The sequence below is a fragment of the Musca domestica genome, unplaced genomic scaffold (assembly GCF_030504385.1).
Source record: "Musca domestica strain aabys unplaced genomic scaffold, Musca_domestica.polishedcontigs.V.1.1 1, whole genome shotgun sequence".
Classification (NCBI taxonomy): Eukaryota; Metazoa; Arthropoda; class Insecta; order Diptera; family Muscidae; genus Musca; species Musca domestica.
This window is the reverse complement of record NW_026712114.1, coordinates 49217087-49239499: the sequence shown is the minus strand read 5'-3', so window position 1 is coordinate 49239499 and position 22413 is coordinate 49217087. Positions and strand designations below refer to the sequence as shown.

Genomic DNA, 22413 nt, shown 5'->3' with positions numbered 1-22413 from the left:
ATTCGCATGTTATGAAATCTGATATAAACAACTTCTAACAATGTTATTCATATATGTTCATATCTATATTCTCATACTAAGCATTTTAAATTAACCCGGATCAAATACAGGTTTGACGATAGGTATCATGTAACATATTTGGTATCATTTTTCATGTCTTGCACTCTTACTGCACGATTTTTAGAGAAAACTCAGCTTTATCCTACAATAATAGCGGCCATCACAGTCTTCATTGTAAAACTTAGGTGTAAAATGTTGACTGGTGCAATCAACTGCACTGTTGGTACATATGTGTGCACACTGAAATTATGTGTGCGTCTGTAAAACAAAACCAAAATCGCATTTTTGAAAGGATCTCAACAAAAGCAACAACAACACGAATGCTATCAAGTGCAGCGCCACTCAAACAATTCACTTGGATATTGCGGTTATAACCGCTGGGAGAAAATCAATATGAACTCTCATGTGAGTCTATAAATAGTATGGCCTAGGCAGTCGCGAGACCACCACCCCCATAACCAGTCACTTGCCCGCCCCCCAGTCAAAATACCAATAACTGGTCGAATTTATTGGAGGCACGTATTATATTGACAAACTTGTAAATAATATTCTAGGACAAATAGCAAATGGCGACGTGGTGCAAACAAAAATATCACCGAACCTTGTATGGCCTACAGACGACAATGTGTAAATGTTGTAGTTTTATGGGTGTATGTGTGCATTCTATGAGTATGAGTGTTTATTCATGTTTATTCGTTTAGCACATTGTTGTGAGTGTTGTTGTGCTCCGGGGCGGGGGGTATGAATGGAAATCGTATCGTTGTATTGGCTCCAGGTCTGCTGGTCCACTCGAGCGTATGAGTAATGATTGATTTATTGCTACTTTGGCGATTTAACATGCAAAGGCAATAAAATTCCCACATGCAGAACGAACGAGGTAAGAGTCGGAGTAGGCCCACTGCGAATTAAACTAAACCAAGGCCAGGTCATTTGCAAATGTAAATGCAAACGAGATTTGCATTTTTAAAATGTATAGCAGGATAGAGGATTTACAACTCTAATTCAATAGAAAGTCATCAAGAGATTATTACGAGTGAAGCGAATGGTACTGCCAGATATGTATGTGTGCAAAAAAGAAAAGCAAAATAGCAATGTTCTGCTAATTTCATAGAAAATTCAATGGCAAATAATTGCAAAACAAGCTCGTTAGGAAAGTAAAAAAGAAAGTGAATCGGGTTGAAATATATGATGCGGAAATGAAAATTTATGAGAAAATTAAATTATAGGTAAGCATTAGGGTAATATTGATTGTTAGGTCTTAAAATCACATAATAAATTCATATTTACATTTCACACACATATGGTTGAGTGTATCCTCCCAGACATACACCTGCACCGCATAACCTTTTATTAAATTTTTTTCGGGAAAATTTGGTTTTAATCTTATTATTTTATCTGCATGTGCATCAAGACACACTGTAAGGGGCTTTAAACCTAACCATGGCACAATTACAAAAGGTAGAACAAAGCTACCCCCTAAATACAATTGTTTTTCTTTGCTGCCCCTATTTTGTCTAAAGAATTTTGGTGAGAATTTTCAGAAGAAAAGTTATTCGTGTTGGAATTCAAGCGGGACAGTGTGATTTCTTTATATTTGGCTAGAAAACACAAGTGGCTATCGTTAGAGCAATCCAGCATTTGAATGTGAATAAATCCTTTTTGTCTCGTACCATCGCTCGTTGCCGTGATACTGGTAGCGTAACCCGACGTCAAGCAAAAATGGCTCGTGAGCTGAACATATCGCAATATTCCATTCGGCAAATATTGAAAAATAAACTCGCGATAAAGCCACTGGGATTCCAAAAAGTGCAAGAACCTCAACAGAAAGAAAATAGACACAAAAGAGCTAAAGAGTTGCTTCTCTTGGCCGAAAGTGGTGAACTGCCGAATTTGGTGGTGTTGAGTCCTGTTGGAATGTCTAAGGTCTGCGGCCAAAATTTTTGCGTGGTCAAGGCTTTAACACTCCCACCAGAATATTTTCGCGATAATATTCGGCACGCATTGTAATGCCACGGTCGATTAATGGGAGCGCAGAGCAACCATCGGCTGTTATGGCGGCTTGAGTTCTGGTGGCCAACCATTGCACATGTTGCACATTTGCAAACTGCTGGACAACGAATGTTTTCTCATCGGAGGTAACCAAATTCGTCAGTTCACTACTTTCGGCCAAGCGAAGCAACTCTTTAGCTCTTTTGAGTCTATTTTCTGTTGCAGTATAAGTTCTTGCACTTTTTGGAATTTCAATGGCTTTACCCCGAGCTCATTTTTCAGTATTTGCCGAATGAAATATTGCGTTATGTTCAGTTCACGAGCCATTTTTCGGCCACTGCGACGCGGGCTTCGATCAAGTCGCTTCTTTACTTTTCGAATCTGCTGATGTTGCTACCAGTATCTCGCTATCGAGCGATGGTCGAGACACAAAAGATTTATTCACATTTAAATGCTGCAGTGCTCTAACGATAGCCAATTGTGGTTTTCCAGCCAAATATAAATAAATCACACTATCACGCTTGAATTTCATCACGAATAACTCTTTTTCTGGAAAATTCTCACCAAATTGCTTTTGTACGCTTGTAAACAATATAATGAGCTGCCACTGGAATAATTTTAACAGCTGTCGGACGACTGAAGTTGGTTGCAGTTTTCTCATCTCACCCTGTATATATTTTTCATAACCTGAAAAGGACAAAAGATAAGGACATATGATACCCTACAGAGCTGCTCGCAACAATTATACGCTTATATTGGGAATTTGTGGAAAGTAAATCATATCAAATATCATCTTTTTGAATGCGTATTACGGCTTTAGAGCTAATGAACATTCACTGAATCGATTTCGGCTAAATGTGACTTTTTTTATTTTTGTCAGCTGTACGTCGTTTCTCGTAACAAATATTACTGCATTTAAGAAGGCTTTAAAATTAAATCGAATGAAACATATATATCGGAACTATAGCTATACCGGAAACGATTTGGCGCAAACTGACGCATTTTATTCTAATCAAAACTTGATCGTATAACCCAAACTTTAACCTACTTGGACAAACTCGCACGGTCTGTGTATCACTTTAGATTAGAGGGAAATATAAATATGGGAGTAGAGATATTTCTGGGCAATATCTGAGGTTTTTTGACAAATATAATTATTATGAAGAGCATATTAGGGATTTCATGGATTATGTCGTTTCAGCTTTTCCCACATAGGAAATACCTGATTGAGTGTTGATGATTAGCCTATATTATATGAAAACACTAATTTTGAAATAAGTTAGTTGAATAATTGTGCATCTCGACGAATATAGGATGAACTTTGTAAAATTTGTCAAACTTAGAATCCCTCCACAGAAGAAAAATTATATATGTTTAATCTGTTCGGACGAAGCAATTTATTTTCAAATAACATAAAATTAGTCATTCTATATATGAAGCTGTTAGGCCTCAAAAAATAACAATAGTTTATAAACCAAAACATTCTATCTGATATCGCCCAAGACACAGCAATATCTTTAACATTTTTATATATTCCTATTTGAAACTTTACAAACAAAAATATTCCAAAATCTGTGTCGTGAATTCCAGTGATAACGTAGCTATTTCCTCTAAGCAGCTTATACATCAACGAAGTCAACAAAAAGACCTGCTGGCCCATACACAAACTCACACACACACATAATGCCAATGGTGCTCTCCCACTTTACACAGAAGCCATTTACAATATGCTGAGGAATTTTTGCCACCACTTTGGTCAGCTTCATGCTACAAAATGTTCTTGGGGTTTGGGGAAAATATTTCCAGAAATGTCACCACAAAATTCATTACAAAGTATTTGAAAAATTTGTTGTTTATTTTTAGGGAGGGGAGAGAGTTTTCATTTTTCCTCTTGAAAAATTGCCACGGAAAATATGTTTTGCAAAACTAAATGCAAAATTCGCCAATTTTGTAAAGCAAACACAAAGAAACATTTTTCGTTAACACTTGCTTTTAGCCACATTTTTTTGGGTATGGATTTTTTTGGTAATCTTATTTTTGCATTTAATACAATTTTTGTATTTTTAGCATATTGCTTTGCTACTCCTCGCCCCCTCTCTCTCTCTCTCTCTGCTCTGCCTCCTTTTTTGCAATCTCTTCAAGTTATTTAATTAACTTAGCCAAGTACTTCACCAGCAAATGGACACGAGTTCTTACTTTAGTCAGTTTCTTGGACGGTTTGGTTTGTTTTGTTTGTGGGACAAGTGAAGGAGGTGGATGCTGGTATTTCACTTGCAATGCACAAACGTTCGTTGCAAATTAGGTCACGCTACTTAGTGATGATAAAACTAAATATTTTTGTATCTTGCCACCATCGCAAACTCCATCGACAAGATGAATAAATTTGGAAACGTGACAAGAGAAAAGTAATTTTGGAAATTTAAATTTGTTACAATTTTAGTTTCGTAATTTGAATATTTGATGGGAGGAAAATCGGGAAAAATTTCAAGGCGGAGTATTGTAGTGAACTAAAGTGTTGTAAAAAAAAACCACAATTAAAACCAGTAAAGAAAGTCTTAAAGTCGGTCGGGGCCGAATTTATGATACCCTACACCACTTTGCCAATTTAGTAGAGCTACGCATAACAATTAAAAGTTTTTATGGGAGAATTTAATCATACACGCTATGATTATAATTATAATTTAAAGTTCAAAGGGCTAAATATGCCGAAGCATTTGTATCTTTTAAATTCGGACTTGCATTACCCATTTGGTGCACAATTAATTTGAAATCGGATAAAAATATATATAGGAGCTACATCCACATCGGAACCGATCTCGATAAAATTTGGCAAAGATATTTCTGAGCTGTATTTGATATATTTCCCTGAATATCGTTGTTACGGAGTGCATATTACGGCTGTGGGTAACAAATACAATAAATCGGATGAACAATATATATGGGAGCTATAACTATATCTGAACCGATCTTCACCAAATTTGGCATACTACCTTCTAGACTAAATTTGGTCGTATGTGCCAAATTCCATCCCATTTGGACAAATATTAGACGTTTGGTGCACAATAAAAGGTAAATCGGACGAAGTTATATATGGGAGCTATATCCAAATCTGAACCGATCTCGATAAAATTTAGCAAATGTATTTCTGAGCTGTATTTGATATATTTCCCCAAATATTGTTGTTACATAGTGCATATTACGGCCACGGAGGACAAAAATAACAAATCGGATGAAAAATATATATGGGAGCTATAGTTATATCTTAACCGATTTCGATCAAATTTGGCATACTTATTTTCAGGTCCAATCTGATCGTACGTGCAAAATTCCATACTATTCGGACTTACATTACACGTTTGGTGCACAATAAATGGCAAATCGGACGAATATATATATGGAAGCTATTTTTAAATTTTGTCCGATTATCTTCAATTTCAATAGGGTTCGTCCTTGGGCCAAAAAAATGCTTTGTGCAAAATTTCATCTGGATGGGGCAATAAATGCGAACTGTACTTTGTTTACAAAAATACATGGACAGACGGACGGACGGACATGCATAAATCGACTCAGAATATGATTCTATGCAGATCATCAAAAGGAACTATGGGTCTATCTCGTTTCCTTTTGCCTGTTACAAACAAATGCACAAAGACATAATACCCTGACCACTTTGTGGTGTAGGGTACAAAAACCACAATTAAAAAAAAGCATCAGAGAACTAGTTCGTGTAGGATTACATCGGAATTATGTAAAAAGGGTTCTTTTTTTAAAGTTTATTTATTTAAAAGAATGTATATCATATATAATATTTTAAAAATGTGTGACTGAATTCCCTGCATAAGGATATTGAAATATGAGTATGATTTACTTTTTGTCTCTAAAAAGTACATGTATTGTACATTTGGGGCCACAATTTTGCAGAGCCTTCCCACTTGCCCTATAGGTCGCTATTGACACTACGGGGGTAGTTCGGAAACTTCTTAGCCTAACACAGAAATCGCAGTATAAACAGAAAAAGTTAAGTGTTTTGGAAACTTCTATCTCTGTTATGATCATATGTTAAAATTTGTTTCGATCTGGCAACTCCTTCATATAGAAACAGGTATTCAAAAAAGTCGCATCCGCAATTTTTTTACTATTACATTACATAAAAAATTTACATAAGAAAGGTTTATCGGAACAAGAAACTCATAATGATATAGTGAATGTGTTAGATGAAAGTTCTCCTTCATATGCAACAGTAAAAAAATTGGGTTGCTGAATTTAAACGTGGTTCGTACACGCATTGGAGATGAACCACGTAGTGGACAACAGAAATTGTAGCCAAATTGCATGATATGGTATTAAATGATCGACGAATAAAAGTACGTGAAATTGCTAATATCATGGGAATGAAGATCTACAAATGAAAATGTTTTCTGCAAGATGGGTGCCGCATTTGTTAATAGTCGATCAAAAACTCATAAGAATGGATATTCCTCAAGCTTCTTTGGATCATTCTAAGCGAAATAAAATGGATTTCAAATTTTCCCCATAATCCCACTGCCCATAATGCCTGGGCTCTAAAAAAATTCCCGCTAGATATGATAGTACTAGAGTTTTTATACCAAGGAGTTTCGGAATCAAAGGCCAAACTTCGTAAAAAAGGAACGGCAATATTATGATAAAAAGTTCTCAACATCTTCTTCTATATCTATAAAAGAGGAAAATGTTTGTTTGTTTGTAATTTATGGACACGAAAACCGCTGAACATATTTTCTTGAAAATGTCCAAGTATACATATATTACATCGCCTGAAAGTAACAAAGGCTATATATATTTTTGAAATTCCACTTGGAACTGGAAATATAACATCAGAATTGGAAGTACCTCCCAAAAATTTAGGTTTTATGATGCACCAAACACAATATGTATGTCCGATTCCAATTATATTCGGAATGTGTGGCGGAATTCGGTTCCAATAATAAATTTGACAAATTTATTAGAAATTGGTTAAGATTTGGATATAGCTCCCATACATATTCTCGGCCGATTTCACATATTTGATGCAGCAATTTCAATAAAATATGGAAGGAATTTGGTGTAATAGTAAATTTTGCCAATTTATATTTAAATCGGTTCAGATTGAGATATGGCTTTATTAAGAAGCATTGACCCACAACGCCCTTACAATGGTCTTAGGTTAACAGTTGAAAACTACACAAAAGTTTAATTGAGAATACTATATTACGGGGAAGTGTGTTGTTACCTCGAATTCACTAATTGCAACAGAAATGCCACTCAACTTCAAAATATTGCAGCTCCCTGCACGTTTGGCATTTGCTATGAAATTAATAAATCCGAAGGACAAAGCCTTCGTGTATGCGGACTAATTTTGTCATGTTCCTGCTTTTCTCATGGTCAGCTGTTTCTGGCATTCTCACGCGTTGGAAGACCGAGCTATTTGTTTGTTTACGCATTAAAGTATTACAATAATTAAGTTTTTTTTTTAAATCTTTGAGATTGTTTTATTTTTTTAACCAACAAATATTTGTATATAAAATTTTGAATTCATATAAAATCAAAGGGGGATAGCGAAGCGCACCGGGTTCAGCTAGATTAATATAAAGTTTTGAAACATTTGTAAGAAGCTTCGAAAACTGCCTTGTGAGCAGCGTGACCGTTGTGCCACTAAAGTATCAATTTTGCCACTTTTTTGGGCTTTGATACCTTTGTGCCACTTTTTTATTTTGATCCTAAATGAGCCACTTTTTTGAATTTTTGTGCCACTTTTTTATACCCTCCACCATAGTAGGAAGGGTATATTAAGTTTGTCATTCCGTTTGTAACACCTCGAAATATACATTTTAGACCCCACAAAGTATATAGTATATTCTTGCTCAGCATATAATTCTACGTCGATTTATCAATGTCCGTCCGTCTGTGGAAATCACTCTAGCTTCCGAACGAAATGAAGTAAGTTGAAGTAAGTGCAGGTCTACGTCTTCGTATAGCCCGGTATTCGGCATTTGGATGATTTTAGCGACATTTTTATCGGAATTATTTCAAACTTGGTATTTGAAGTTCGTAATAGATACTAAAGCATATGACAGGAGATTGTCTGTGTAGGTTCACGTCTTCTTATAGCCCCTATATAACGGTACCCCGATATTCGGTATTTTGATGATTTTAGTGACATTATTTACGGGAACTATTTCAAATTCTGTATTTGAACTTCGTATTGGATACTACAGCCTATGCCGGAAAATTGTCTGTGCAGGTCCAGGTTTTATAACCCCAATGCAGCTCCCCAAATTCGGTATTTTATTTATTTTAGCTACATTATAAACAGATTTTTTTTCAAGTTTCGCATTTAAATATTATAATAGCTTATGACAAAATTTGCCTATGCAGGTCCACGACGTCGTATAGACCCTAATATACGGCTACATTCGGTATTTTTAAGATTTTAACAGAATTTTTAACCGATTTTATTATTATTTTTTTTGTGAAAATTGCCAAATTTTTACCACATGGTGGAGGGTATTCAAAGTTCGGCCCGGCCGAACTTACAACTTTTTTACTTGTTTTAAATAAAATGTGAAATAAATTGTGCCACCATTTTAAATGATATGTGCCACTTTTTTAAGAAATTATACTTTTTGTGATACTTTTTGAAAATTTCCAGCGGTCACACTGCCTGTGAGTTTCCTTGCATTACCTTTTTTACTAGTTTTTCGGCCTTCCAGCTTCCTAGTTGGGTCGATGTCAAAAAATTTAGTTGCCTCGAAATTGAACATTTAATAATTACACATACACACCCTCTCCATAACAGCTTTAAGTTCCCGCAAACTTTTCCGAACCAGTTTTCCATTTAACAGCATCTGTTTTTTCAACACATAAAACTCCAATAACAAAATTCCACGGAAGGAATTGCTTTATCCGGACAAGAATATTGTCTAAAGCCATGACATGCATATATTGTGGAAACATATTTGTTTTATTCTCTCACTGTCTGTCCCTCTCTCTCTCTGTCTGTCTCTCTCTCTCTCTCTTCATCATCTTTTCGTGCTTATCACCGACTTTACTTCTTCAATTTTATCCACAATGATGATTGTGCCGTTTACCTCTTTCAATGACGACTAAGCCAAAAAGCAATCAGATAACAATTCCCGTAAAATCCGCAAAACTTTGCACTTTACTGCGGTGATGGAAACAATTTTCATTTTGTTGTCGTTGTTTTTATTCTTCAGCTTCAATCCGGTCTTCCGGTTGCACAAATGACATAAGTAATGATGGGAATGTTCAAATAAGACAACGACAACGCTAAGTCCGCTAAGGATGTTTGGAAAGTGGAGGGGGTTGAATGGAAAAAATGACAGAAGAAGAATTCCCATAACCGGATCATAACTGGAAAGTGATTGCGGAGCAAAGCAAAAAAAAAACAGTTCAACAAAGACAATAATAGCAGTGCTGATGTTAGAATGGTGATGAAATAAATGGTGACAACCATTATTGTTGTTGTTGTCAAACTTCCTATACAACATCGTTTGTTGAGTGAAATATAAATGTTTGATGGAGAAACAGAAAATGCAGGGGCGTCAATAGTTAAAGGTCAGTGAATAGAGATAGCTTTTCGGTAAATTTTATACCCTCCACCATTGTATGGAGGGTATATTAAGTTTATCATTCCGTTTGTAAAACCGCGAAACGTACATTTTAGACCCCACAAAGAATATATATTCTGGATCAGCATCAAATTCTATGTCGATTTAGCGATGTCCGTCCGTCTATCCGTCTGTTTGTGGAAATCACTTTAGCTTCCGAACGAAATGAAGTATGTTGATAAAATTTTACTCAAATGTATATTATGCCTGCAGGACTTTTGGTATTGAAAATGGGCCATATCTTCATATAGCCCCCACATAACGGTACCGATATTCGGTATTTTGATGATTTTAGCTACATTATGACAAAAAATTGTCCGTTCAGGTCCACGTATGACAAAAAATTGTCTGTGCAGGTCTACGTCTTGGTATAGCCCCCTTATCATGGTACCTCCAAGTATTCGGTATTTTGATGATTTTATTGACATTATTCACTGATTTTTTCAAAGTTCCGCATTTGAATATTGTAATGGCTTATGACAAAAGTTGCCTATGTAAGACCATGTCGTCTAATAGACCCTAATATAATGAATACATTCGGGATTTTTAAGATTTTAAAAGAATTTTTAACAGATTTTATATTTTATTTTTTGAAAATTGCCAAATTCGTTCTAACTGGTGGAGGGTTTTCAAAGTTCGGCCCGGCTGAACTTACAGCTTTTTACTTGTTACGTCTGACATGTGTCCGAAACCAGCAATGCAATGTGAATTCGATTTAGCATTAATTAAATCATACCATTTTTATACCCTCCACCTTGAAAAGGAGGGTACATTAAATTTGCCGTTCCTTTTGTAACACCTCTAAATATGCGTCATAGACCACACGATCAGCATAACATTCTAAGTCAATTTAACGATATCAGTCTGTCTGTCTGTTGAAATCCCGATACAGACCACATTATTTGACGTAGAGCTTTAAAATTTAATAAAATAGTTTGTATTATGTCCAGGATGATTGATACTGAAAATGAGATATATCGGTAACTCTCTGGGTTGTAGCTGCTGTGGCGGAACTTTGTATATATAGTTCCATGTTTTCGTATAGTCCCTATACAGGGTGAGATAAAAACTGCAACAAAATCAAACGACATTATTTTTACATTTTTTTTTTTAATTTTATTGAATGAAAGCAAAAAATGTCGGAAATACCACAAAATTTTAGAAAAAGTTTGGATTTGTTCGAATAATCATCACACGCTGCACGAATGTTGCTCTGCGGTAGTTTGTCCCATTCCCGGCGAAGCGCTTGCTTGAGATGATTGACACTTTGGTATTTTTTAGTGCCAACCTTGCTTTCCAAAATACTCCAGACACAATAGTCCAAGGGAATAGTATTCGGAGATTTTGTGGCCATTGTGCGTTGGAAATAAAGCGAGGAACCTCATTCTTGGGTGGCGTGTGTTGAGTGCGATGGTGCTGAGTCCTGTTGGAATGTCCAAGGTCTGCGGTCAAAATGTTTGCATGCCCAAGGCTTTAATTCACCCTCCAGAATATTTTCACGATAATATTCGGAATTTATTCGATTAATACGAGCGGAGAGCGACCATCGGCTGTTATGGCGGCCCACACCACCATGGCCCGCGCTTAAGTTCTGGTGGCCAACCGAAGGTGCACATTTTACGCTGACCTTTTTGGCAAGTAAACACGATCATTTTGTTTGTTTACAAACTGCTGGACAACGAATGTTTTCTGATCGGATAAAACCAAATGCGGCAGTTCACCACATTCGACCAAGCGAAACAACTCTTTAGTCTATTTTCTTTCTGTTGCGATGTAAGTTCTTGTACTTTTTGGAATTTCAATGGCTTAACCCCGAGCTCAGTTTTCAATATTTGCCGAATGGAATATTGCGACATGTTCAGCTCACAAGCGGCCACTGCGACGCGGGTTTCGATCAAGTAGCTTCTTTACTTTTCGAACCATTTCTGCTGACGTTGCTGTTTTCTTCCGTCCACTTCCTTGACGTCGGGATACGCTACCAGTATCACGGTAACGAGCGATGATACGAGACACAAAAGATTTATTCACATTTAAATGCTGGAGTGCCATAGCCACTTATGGTTTCCAGCTAAATATAAAGAAATCACACCATCACTCTTGAATTCCATCACGAAAAACTTTTTTTCTGGAAAATTCTCACCGAAATGCTACGCTCGTAAACAATATAATGAGCTGTTACTGGAATAATTTTAACAGCTGTTGGACGAGTGGATTAGAATTGACAGCAGTCTGAAGTTGGTTGCAGTTTTTTTTTCTCACCCTGTATAGTTCCACGATTTCCTATAGCCCCTATATAGGTGTTTACCCGATATCAGGTATTTTGATGGTTTACCCACATTTTTTCAAGGATTTGTCTAACAAAAAAGGTATTTGTAATTCATAATGGGTTCTAGCTCCGATGGAGGAACTATATATGGATATAGGTCCACGTTTCTTTGATCTCCTATATTCGGTATTTTTATGGTTTTAGTCACGTTTTTCTACGGATTTGTCTTAAACTTAGTCTTTGTAGTTCGTTATGGGTTCTAGCTCCGGTGGTGGGACATTGTCTAGGTCCACGTTTTACTATAGCACACATATAACGGTACCTTCGAATATTCAGTATTTTGACAATGTAAGCCACAATTTTTAATAGATTTGTGTAAAATTTGGTCTTTGTGCTTGTCCATATTGGTTAACGGTTTCTATACAACCGTTCGGTATTTTATATTTAATATATAGACCGATATTCTGTATTTTAATAATCCTAGTCACATTTACCATCGAAATTATGTCAAATTTGGTAGTTAAGCTTTCTAGTAAAATATTTCCTATATAGGCTCCCATTTTGGTATGGCCTCCATATAATGGCCCCAACCATTATATTAAAAACTTAAACTGCTTTCTCCTACCGATCTTACTGATGTTCTGTATTTAAAGTGGAAGACTTTTGACTCCAGATACTTTTGTAAAAACCTAATGTCCGGCCGAATTTAATGCATTTTTACCTGTTAAGTTTTATTAACTTTCTAAATTTCGGTTAAGTTAAAAATATATAGAACCAAAAAGCCAGTCTTCACTTTTTTTTCTTGAACAGACCTCTTATCATTTTCCGCCGACAAATGCTGTTTGCTTAATACCCATCCCACCACACCAAATGGATATAAAGTAATCCATAAAACATGCATGCGGCGATAGATAGACAATAATACTTTTTGTCTTGCATTGTCTCGGCGTATGTGGCAGCGTATGATATAAAGAAAAAGACTTTTTAACATTTTTAAGTGTGCAACAAAGTTGTTCCTAAATAGAATAGTGGTAGTATCTTCCCCCAATGGCATGTGACACAATGTCTTTATCGATTTTTCTTTTGTACCTTAGCTGGCAGAGTATAGCAGAAACGACAGCAACAACAACGACACCATCACCATAAAAATAAAGCCTGAAGCTGCTGTCATAGCGCAAGAATATTGCTGCAGTCAAGTTTGAAGTGCTACAAACAACAACAGCCATTTTACCATTAGAAAAAAAAAATCAGAGAACCCCACTGTCATACGAGATGATGTCAAGTTAAGTTATGGTATATATTCCCTTTCAATGCGTAGATACATACAAACATACATACTATATGTCACAGCATGTGAAAATTTGTTGGTATTTTTTTATTGTTGTGTGGTTTTCTCTCTGGGTGTTTGCCTTGTTAAGTGCCTATTTGTAAGGATACTTAAATGTTTTTTTTTTTTTTTTTCGCTTCTTAACTGTTTTACTGTGGATATAGGTAAGAACGCAGGAGTTTTATTATCCACCATAGGATATACGTATGTATATGTTGACAATATATATCCCAACTTATATGGTAACTGCTATTCTGCCAAATGATGTTCGCTGTTGTTTGTAATTGCAGCCGGTGGCATTATGACAGCAGGACAGTGAAAGCTTCCCGCAACGTATTCTACATGTTGTGCTGCCACAAGTGTTTCACTTGTTTTTGATTTGTTTAAATGTTATGTAAAATTTTGTCATAAGCCTCCTACGGTAAATAGCATTTAAACACCATGTAGATTGTTTTTGTGGAAATGAGTCGGAGTTTTGAGTGTATAATGAGTTTGCTGGCTTTTAAGTCCTTAAATAATTTTTAAATCCATGTTTGTGGGTGTAGTGGCCCTTGAAAATATTTTTTTTTTTAAAATCCACGTTTTTTTCTTTTGATAGGTCCTTCAAAAAATATTGAACAAATTCAATTTGATGGCCTTCAGCCTACATATGTCTTGACCTTTTAATTTATTTCTGAGTTGGCCGAGACCAAAAAATTAACGAATTTTTTCGACGGAAATGTTATGGTTTATTTTACCCGCTAGAGCGAACAAATCAGGTGAAATGCATCCTTCAGCACATCGATTGTGGCATGTGCAGTGTGTGTCCTGTTGGAGCCACATTTTTTCCATTCCCAACTTATTAAGTTGCGGCAAAAAGAAGTCGTTGATCATTGCTTTGTAGCGTGGGTTACACGTGAATTTCAGTGCCCCACATGCGTAAAGTTAGCTTGTTTACGTACCCGCTAATGGCAAATGGGCCTCATTACTCATAATTCTTTTTGATGAAAAATCATCTTCTTTTTGGTGGTGATTAAGGATGGCTTGAGCGTATGTCAGACGCTATTTGCGGTCAGCAGCTAACAACTGACGCAGCATCTGCCCATTGTACGGAAACATATTCAAACCTTGTACAAAAATTCGGTGAAAAGACCGTCGACTGATATTCATTCGAGTGGCATGTCGTCTAATCGATGTCGACGGCGCTTCCATGACATCCTCGGCTACAGCAGCAATATTCTCTGCAGAACGGGGTCTGCCACGCCTGTTAGCATCTTTTGTTGTGCCAGTCTCTTCGAGAACGAGCGGCTAAACACCGCAGTGTTCCATCATTAGGCGTTGGACGGACAGAAATTCACGTTGTGCCAAAGTCACCGACCGATTATTGGTGAAAGAAATAGCTACCAATATTCCACGTTCTGGAGCAGTGTAGCGTAACATTGTTTATTAATGTGTATTTCGCATGTGTTTACTTCAAAAATGTCAAACCAAAACTGACGTAAATCGTAAAATGTACAGCATTTTCTGGATTACTTTTGGTGGCGCAAATATGTATATCAAATTAGGTGAGAATCGGTTCACCAAATGGTGAAGGCTATAAAAAAATTCCGCCGAGCTAGAATTTACCTGCTATATATATACATTTATTATTTAAAAACAATTAAGCAAAAGCTGTAGTCATGCGGGCCGATAATTCAATACCCTACAACTCTACAATATTTTAGAAGCCTCCGTCCGAATCCATTTTGGAATAGTTCGCTTTTGAAATTATGTCATGGAGCACTTCCCAAGTGCTGCTTAGCATCTTGACCAGGGCCCAATATTTAGGCACTCCGTCATGCTGTAAGTTATTGTCGTCCATTTTACAGCTAAATATAATCCAATGATCATTCAAAATGCTAGACTCCTTCCCTGTCCTTAACTCTCTTCTCTTGCAAAATTTCGTGTTGATTGGTTTCAATTGTGTGATCAGGACTTTTTTTGGTTGGTGGTCCCTCTGTGTCTCCAAATTTAAACATGATTTGCTTGTCTACGATATTTGGTTATATTCGTCAACGATGTCTGCATAAAAAAGCCAGAAGTTCGCCTTTGGTGTATTTTGAATTTCGCCTGTAATTTTTTTCAGCGTTTCGGTAGAATGGAAATGCTGGTATTTTTCCTCACAAAAGTAGTGGTCCATTTTACCCGCTGTCCTAAACTAAAACTTCTTGGGTCCTATTTGTGACCTTTAAATCAGGAACATAGTTGTTGGTCCATTTCAACCCCTAGCTCTTCTGATCCTAACCTTAGCTTTATGAAAATTTTCGTTAGGATCGGACGATGAGTGCAATGTGTATATAATATCCACAACCTGTGTTGGAAAGTGAAGAAATATTACAAAATATACACTTCAATATTATAAGTCAAATTGAAAAAATTGCATGCGAAAAAAAAAATAAAAAATGTCACAGAATACTACAAAATCTATATTAACATCATTATTGGCATCTTTTTATCCGATTTGTTTAGATTTTATACTTTTATTTTAGGAGGGCATTCCGAATTGACAAAATTTGTCCAAATCGGAGCAGCTATTCTTGAGATATAAGCATTCTCGCTAACATCCCCTTCCTTTGTATATACACATTGTATATATTTCGCTATATCTATATCCGATATATTTACTATCGGCATCTACATAACGATCAGAATCGACCTGTTCGTCTATTTGTGATTTCGAGGTTTAATGGAAAATTTGATTTATATTCAATAAAATGTTATGGTCTATTTCACCCACTAAATATTCCAGATGACCATCCAAATTGGAAGGCTTCTGCTCATCCCTAATCTCTAGCCACATGCTAACTATAACGGCGATTGGGAAATTTTTGGTTTTTGACCAATTTCAACCTATAATTGCGACTTGTAGAGTGACTACAAATCATCATGGACAGACGGACAGAGAGACATACATAGCTAGATCGACTCAGCTCGACGAGATAGAAAGATCCATAAATACTTTCCTATGTGGGAAACCAATATTTCGAGTTGTTATATAATTTTGGCCCAATCAAACCAAGAAAAAATTGTTTTTATACCCTACAACACTATGTGTTGGGGGTATTATAAGTTTGATTGGGTCAGAATTTATGTAACACCTCGAAATATTGGTTTCCCATATAGGAAAGTATATATGGATCTTCCTAGCTCGCCGAGCTGAGTCGATCTATCTATGTATGTCCGTCCGTCCGTCTGTCCGTCTGTCCATGTTAATTTGTAATCACGCTACAGGTCGCAATTATGGCCCGATCCTTACGAAATTTTGCACGAAGGTGGGGTTAGGGTCAGAATAGAAGCCTATTTCTTTTTGAGATGATCGCCAAATGTTAAGGGGTTGAAATGGACCAAATACTGAAAAAATGTCGGAATTTGCAGTAGCTATACAGGTCACAATTATAGACCAATCGACGCGGAATTTCGCATGTAGCTAGAGTTTAGTGCGGGGAAGAAGCCTACCAATTTGGGTGGTCATCGGATAATATTTAGCGGGTAAAATAGACCATATCTTTTGTGTTGAAAAAATTCAAAATTTTTCATTAAACCGCGAATATTTTAAAACCCGGCGAAATCACAAGGCCATGACAAGGTTACTTCTGATCTTTACATTGATGTTAACATCCAACAAAACGGATATATAGCAAAATATGTGCGATATATATGTTTATCAAAGAAGATATGCTTGAAAAATCTCTTATTTGTCGAGAACGGCTGAACTGATTTCGACAGTTCCCATTAATTTAGAATGGCCTCTTGGCAGGAAAGAAAAAACGTCTAAAAATCGCATAAAATTATCTCTCTAAAGATGAAAATATTGATTTTCTAACATTTTCTCATATTTTTTCAATTTTGTCATATTTTTGGCATATTTTCATTTTGAATTAAACATTTGGTAATATTTCTACAGCTAACAAAACTAAGTAGTTAGGATTTCAGGATATCATATACAGATCGCATTTATGGCCCGATCCATACGAAATTTTGCATGGGGATAAGATGAGGGTCAGAATAGAAGCCTACTCTTTTTGGAGATGATCGCCGTATATTTAGGGGTTGAAATGGACCAAAAAACTGCAAAATTGTCAGCCCGTTCCTCACGCACATTTGAATGGGGGTTACCGGACATTGCAAAAGCCAAGCAGTTTTGGATGGCCATCCAAAAATATACAATGTGTGAATAGCTTGCCAACTTTTGTAGACAAAATACGAAAATGTCCATTCCAGTGACATTTTGGAGAATTCACAAATACAGGAAAGACGCACTTCTGACTATTTCGTTAACGCTGATTTCGTTGAAGAATATAGTCAAATATCTGTATCTCATATAGATGCGTTTCAGTCAAAAACCAATAATAAATGTTAATTTTTTGCCACTTCTGAGAGATTATAGGTCTTTGGGAAATATTGGTTCCAGATCTAGGAAGACCATTTAAGTGCAACATCTACCAATAAATTGGAAATGAGCAAATTCGTTTAAGTTGTTATTATTCGAAAATTAGAGAACGAAACATGATGGTTTTCTTTTATTTTTGTCACAATATCTTGTGGAATTTTTTCGAGCATCTCGCCTATGTAAACTGTATCGTTTATTATAGTGTTGTAGGGTATTCAACGGTCGGCCCCGCTCGACTGTAGCCTTTGCTTACTTGTTATAAGGTAGCTTTGTTCTACCTTCTGTAATTGTGCCATGATTTCACGTAAAGAACAAAAAAACATATTTTTTTTAAGCTTTTGCATTTCTTAAACATTACTTTCAGGGTGGAAACAATTTCCATTATGAGATTATACTAACAAATATTTTCCTTTGATTTTACAGATGAGCTCGTAGTAGTATAGCCAATAAAACGGGTAAGTTTAACCATAATTTAAATATTATTTTCAATTGCAATATTTATGGAACATATAGCAAAAATCCCCTTTAAAACACCTTATTGACTTCTTTGTCCATTCAGATCATATAATGCTCTGATCCAGAAACTCAAAGAATCTACTAGTTTTACAGTTTTCTTCAATATCATAAAGTCGGTTTGTTAGTAACATTTTTCCATTCTTGAAGATTTTGAAACAGAATATAAATTGAACTTAACTTAAGCTGAAAAATAAATCATTGAATTAAAAAAAATATCTAATTTATATTACGTTATAAAAAGCACATGAAAATTTATATATCATTTTGATGCATTTTTTATCGAAAAATATAACGATATTTTAACGATAAATATTATCAAAATTTATTAAAACAACTTGTTTGTGAGAAAACCAAATTTTCTAAAGGTTCCATTTGCCACATTTACGTTCGAACATTAAATTTATAATTGAAAGTCATTCCGGAAAGACAACATTGAGTGTGTGTCGTAAAAGTAGCGTTTTATGTATATTTTTTCTTTTATTTATTAATTTCGTGTTCGATGGCGGAGCGCGGGCAGAGGGAGTTTCACATGTTGACATGACAAGTACGTGATATTAGCAGTAAAACGTATGACATGTTATGCTCACTCCTTGTTTGGCCCTTTCCTTTTAAGAGGAAATAAAATCAATGCAAGGGAACACATATATTTTTCATTCTTTTTCGTTCGAATGGAACATAAGAAAGCAAATTGCATCGCCGTAAGATGACAATATTTTCTGAGACAAAAAAAAAAATAAAATAAAATTATATAAACAAAAAATATGATTTAGCAGTAATTTTTTGTCGTTGTCTCAGTTAGATTTCTGCGAAGACATTATTTTTGCTGCTTTAATTGAATTTTTCTAAGACATAACACAGTAAAGAAAAATACAATAGATCATCACGTATAAATCTGAAATTTTCTTCTAAAATGTATAGCATTTATAACAAAAAATAAGCTTCATTATATAAATACATGGTGAGATAAAAAAACATAATTTTTACAATTTGTTTTTAATTTTATTGAATGAAAGCAAAAAATATCGGAAATAGCATTAAACTTTAGATTTGTTCGAATTGACCACTCTTGGCACAAATTATGGCCTTCAAACGGCCAATGACTGCCCGAATGTTGCTCTGCGGCTTTTTGGCTCATTCCCGCCGAAGCGCTTGCTTGAGGTGATCGACTCTTTTATATTTATACCTTACAACACTATGTGTTGGGTGTATTATAAGTTTGATTGGGCCAAAAATTATGTAACACCTCGAAATATTGGTTTCCCACATACGAAAGTATATATGGATCTTCTTCCTAGCTCGCCGAGCTGAGTCGATCTAGCTATGTATGTCCGTCCGTCCGTCTGTCCATGTTAATTTGTAATCACTCTACAGGTCGCAATTATGGCCCGATCTTCACGAAATTTAGAATGTAGATGGGGTTGAGGTCAGAATAGAACCCTATTTCTTTTGGAGATGATCGCCAAATGTTTAGGGGTTGAAATGGACCAAATACTGAAAAAATGTCGGATTTTGCAGTAGCTATACAGGTCGCAATTATAGACCAATCGACGCGGAATTTCGCATGTAGCTAGAGTTTAGGGCGGGGAAGAAGCCTACCAATTTGGGTGGTCATCGGATAATATTTAGCGGGTAAAATAGACCATATCTTTTGTGTTGAAAAAAATCAAAATTTTTCACTAAACCGCGAATATTTTAAATCCCGGCGAAATCACAAAGCCATGACAAGGTTACTTCTGATCTTTACATTGATGTTAACATCCAACAAAACGGATATATAGCAAAATATGTGCGATATATATGTTTATCAAAGAAGATATGCTTGAAAAATCTCTTATATGTCGAGAACGGCTGAACTGATTTCGACAGTTCTCATTAATTCAGAATGGCCTCTTGGCAGGAAACATAAAACGTCTAAAAAAATCGCATAAAACTATCTCTCTAAAGATGAAAATATTGATTTTGTAAAATTTTGTCATATTTTTTCCATTTTGTCATATTTTTGGCATATTTTCATTTTGAATTAAATATTTGGTAATATTTCTACAGCTAACAAAACTAAGTAGTTAGGATATCAGGATATCATATACAGATCGCATTTATGTCCCGATCCTTACGAAATTTTGCATGGAGATAAGATGAGGGTCAGAATAAAAGCCTATTCTTTTTGGAGATGTTCGCCATATATTTAGGGGTTGAAATGGACCAAAAAACTGCAAAATTGTCAGCAGGTCGTAATTATGGGGGTTACCGGACATTGCAAAAGCCAAGCAGTTTTGGATGGCCATCCAAAAATATTCAATGTGTGAAATAGTTTGCCAACTTTTATAGACAAAATACGAAAATGTCCATTCCAGTGACTTTTTGGAGAATTCACAAATACAGGAAAGACGCACTTCTGACCATTTCGTTAACGATGATTTCGTTGAAGAATATAGTCAAATGTCTGTATCTCATATAAATGCGATTCAGTCAAAAACCAATAATGCGATTCAGTCAAAAACCAATAATCTTTTGCCACTTCTGAGAGATTATAGGTCTTTGGGAAATATTGGTTCCATATCTAGGAAGACCATTTAAGTGCAACATCTACCAATAAATTGGAAATGAGCAAATTAGTTTAAGTTGCTATTATCCGAAAATTAGAGAACGAAACCTGATGATTTTCTTTTATTATTTGTCACAATATCTTGTGGAATTCTTGCGAGTATCTCGCCTATATAAACTGTATCGTTTATTATAGTGTTGTAGGGTATTCAACGGTCGGGCCCACTCGACTGTAGCCTTTGCTTACTTGTTTATGCTGATTTCGTTGACGAATATAGCCAAATATCGTAGACAAGCAAATCATATAGATGAGTATAAATTTGAAGATACAGAGGCGCTTCTTGCTTCTGGAGATGATTGCAAAATATTTAGGGGTTCAAATTAACCAAAAACAGAAATGTTTTTCTGATCACACAATTGAAGCCAATCGACACGCCTACGAAGAGAGTTAAGGACAGGGAAGAATTCTATCATTTTGGATGACCATTGGATTATATTTAGCTTAAAATGGACTACAACAACTAACAGCCCGACGGAGTGCATAAATGTTGGGCAAATGTCCCTAGTTAAAATCCTAATCCGAAATCTTCCAATATGGATTTGGACATAAGGGGGCTTCTAACATATCGTAGTGTTGTAGGGTATCACATGGTCGGTCCCGAACGACTATAGCCTTTGCTTACTGCGCGACTGTTGCTAGCGGTATTTTGACCCGGCGAAGCGCTTGCTTGAAGTGATCAACACTTTAGTATTTTTAGTGCCAACCTTGCTTTCCAAAATACTCCAAACACAATAGTCCAACGGATTGGTATCCGGAGATTTCTGTGGCCATTGTGCGCTGGAAATGTAGCGAGGAACCTCGTTTTGTAACCATTCTTGGGTGGCGCGTGCTGAGTCGTGTTAGAATATCCAAAGTCTGCGGCCAAAATGTTTTCGTGTTCAAGGCTTTAATACACCCTCCAGAATATTTTCGCGATAATATTCGGTATTTATTCTGATGCAAAGGTCGATTAATACGAGCATAGAGCGACCATCGGCTGTTATGGTGGCCCACACCATCACCATGGCCGGCGCTTGAATTCTGGTGGCCAACCGAAGGTGCTGACCTCTTTGGCAAATAAACACGATATTTTGTTTGTTTAGAAACTGCTGGACAACGAATGTTTTCTCATCGGAGAGAACCAAATTCGGCAGTTTACCAATTTCGGCCAAGCGAAGCAACTCTTTAGTTCCTTTGAGTCTATTTTCTTTCTTTTGCCGAATGGAATATTGCGATATGTTCAGTTCACGAGCCATTTTTCGGCCACTGCGACGCGGGTTTCGATCAAACGGCTTCTTTACTTTTCGAACCATTTCTGCTGATGTTGCTGTTTTCTTCCGACGTCGGGCTACGCTACCAGTATCACGGTAACGAGCGATGGTACGAGACAAAAAAGATTTATTCGCATTTAAATGCTGGAGTGCTCTAACGATAGCCACTTGTGGTTTTCCAACCAAATATAAAAAAAATCACATATCACGCTTGAATTCCATCACGAATAACTTTTTTCCGGAAAATTCTCACCAAAATGCTTTTTGTACGCCTGTAAACAATATAATGACCTGTCACTGGAATTATTTTAACAGCTGTGGGACGAGTGCCTTTGAAATGACAGCA

General features: G+C 36.1%; 1 protein-coding gene across 2 annotated transcripts in view; it reads left to right on the top strand.

Moving 5' to 3' along the window:
- Positions 1–22413, top strand: part of LOC101897018 (5-hydroxytryptamine receptor 1) — a 329084-nt gene that overhangs the window by 269487 nt on the left and 37184 nt on the right. For both annotated transcript variants that reach the window (XM_059123704.1, XM_059123712.1), the window contains exon 3: positions 18120–18151. The gene's annotated coding sequence lies outside the window, so the exon portion shown is untranslated. The remainder of the gene's footprint in view (positions 1–18119; positions 18152–22413) is intronic.